Source organism: Danio rerio, chromosome 5 (genome assembly GCF_049306965.1).
Source record: "Danio rerio strain Tuebingen ecotype United States chromosome 5, GRCz12tu, whole genome shotgun sequence".
NCBI classification, from domain to species: Eukaryota; Metazoa; Chordata; class Actinopteri; order Cypriniformes; family Danionidae; genus Danio; species Danio rerio.
Genome location: NC_133180.1, coordinates 2,390,001 through 2,392,500, shown reverse-complemented (window position 1 = coordinate 2,392,500; position 2,500 = coordinate 2,390,001). Strand labels below are relative to the sequence as shown.

The following is a 2,500-nucleotide window of genomic DNA, read 5'->3' as shown; positions in this document are numbered from 1 at the left end:
CATACACACTCATTCACACACTCACACACTAGGCCAATTTAGTTCATCAATCCCCCTATAGCGCATGTGTTTGGACTGTGGGGGAAACCGGAGCACCCTGAGGAAACTCACACCAACATGGGGAGAACATGCAAACTCCACATAGAAACACCAACTGATCCCGAATCTGCTGATTTTTATTTACATAATTCTGCACAGAAATAGCAAAAAAATGTCCACAGAATCTGTCTGGCGCTGATCATCAGAGTTTACTCGCTCTGTCTGAAGCGTTTAAGATACTGCACATATTCATGACTGATATGGACTTGTTTTTCTGACCTACACAGACATTGACTAGAGATATGGTCCCATTCTGCAGTTGCAATGCTTTAATGCAGGGTTTTCATATATACAGTGGATAAATGAGCACACCTATTTTTGAACATGAATAGTTTTATCCACTTCTCAGTGAATATAGAGAATATATTTTGGTGCATTTGAAGAAATCAGTTTTATTAAACAGTTACATTATTTTTAATAAGAGTTTGCTCACCAAACATCTTTGGGAATAAAAAAGATAATATATTTACATTCATTTCCCAACTATATTTAATATATTTTTTATGTTTCTCTTGCTTTTTCCTGTTTATTAAAATTGTATTTAATATTTTACCCCAACATTTTCACTTGTGTGTGCTTATTTTTGGACTGTAATACTAATGTCTACTGACTAACCTAAAATATATGCACTGTACTGTACTGTAAAGCATCCTGTAGGAAATATGAATGTAAAAGAGATCTGTTAGGGGTCATCTCAATCATTCATTCATTTTTCTTCGGCTTAGTCACTATTTTTGAGGGGTCGCCACCTATTTGACTATCCCAGCATGTTTCACGCAGCTTCCAGCTGCAACCCAGTACTGGGAAACACCCATACACACTCATTCACACAAACACACACACTTCGACCAATTTAGTTAATCAATTCCCTTATTGGCATGTTCTCCCTGTGTTGGTGCGAGTTTCCTCCGGGTGATCCGGATTCCCCTACAGTCTAAACACATGCGCTTTTGGTTTGGACTGTGGGGGAAATCGGAGCACCCAGAGGAAACCCACGCTAACACAGGAAGAACATGCAAACTCCACACAGAAACACCAACTGACCCAGCAGGGGCTTGAACCAGTGACCTTCTTGCTGTGAGGCCACAGTGCTAACCACTGAGCCACCGTGCCACCCGGGGTTAACTAATTTAAGCTGCATTTTTTTTTGTAATGAAAACCTGCCAACACATTTTTGTTTTATTTTTCTGCAGATAAGATAAGGCGTATTGTGGTTATTAAAAGCGCTTCAGGAGTGGTAAAGTCCTGACGTGACTCTGTTTATGACCCGAGGCCAGTAAAATCATTCATAACTCTCTGTCAGGTGCTTACTATCATGGTGAATCTCATTAAGCCTGTCAAGGTCAGGCTGTATTTGACAAAAATAAATAAAAATACATAAACATGTACAGTCTAGCCTGAAATGATTCAATACCCCAGGCAAATTCTGAGTTAAAGATTTGGGGCCTCATGTACGAAGACTTGCGTGGAAATCTTACTAAAACATTGCGTACGCACAAAGCTGTAAATGTGCGTACGCAGAAAAAATTTCAGATGTATGAAACACTGCGTACGCCGAATCCCACTCATATTCTTTTGTACATCCGAATGAACGTGAAACTGAGCGCAACATGCACGAGCACAAAACCCCTCCCTGCCTCCTCCCCCGTATGAATATGCTAATGACTATGCTAATGGCAAAACCCAACGAAAAAGCAACGGCAAAATCAAGCAAAAAGAGAAACTTTGAACAGAATGTGAATTAGAGGTGCTGCTTTTGAAGGTAGACCGGAGTAAAGCGGTGTTATTTGCAAGTTTGTTCTCCGGAATTAACAACAAAAGAAAAAACTAGAGTGGGAGAGTTTAGCTGATGCGGTTAACACAGTTGGGTCTGAACATCGCACTGAGAGTGAATTAGAAAAGAAATAGTGTGGTTTATATCTGTAAAATGTTGCAGTACCCTTAACAGTCTCAGTGGCGCAGTTCGTAAAACGCATGTCAACATGTTTTGACACGTTGGAGCATGAACTCGAATCCAGCGTCTGATGAACTCTTTCTTCTTTTTTCCCCCGCTACATATCAGATTTTGCCAACTATTTATCACGAGAAAGACAAGTAGGAATCACTAATAAGTTTGTGCATCATATTTTATTTGCACATTAATTGAATGGAAATGTTTCTGATTCACGCATGCAAATTCATCTTCAGATAGTGTCTTTATAGCAATGTGCGTGCAGTAGATCGCTCAGATTACATTGGGAAAACAGGCGACCGCTGCAAATTGTGCTTTAATGTTTGGTTGGTCAACTGTATGGTATGGAAACCTTATATACCTGCTAGATGAACCCGTCTCATACAGCTGCCATTGCAAGGCTCAAAGACACTTTGTAGAGAGCAATTTAACACAACTGCCTCTAGGAGT

General features: G+C 40.0%; 2 protein-coding genes across 7 annotated transcripts in view; one reads left to right on the top strand and one right to left on the bottom strand.

The window, feature by feature from the left end:
* The window catches only part of si:ch73-55i23.1, a 782,803-nt gene that overhangs the window by 377,747 nt on the left and 402,556 nt on the right, over window positions 1–2,500 (bottom strand). The window lies entirely within an intron of this gene.
* LOC100333801 (phosphatidylinositol-3,5-bisphosphate 3-phosphatase MTMR3) overlaps window positions 1–2,500 on the top strand; it is a 52,617-nt gene that overhangs the window by 8,606 nt on the left and 41,511 nt on the right. The window lies entirely within an intron of this gene.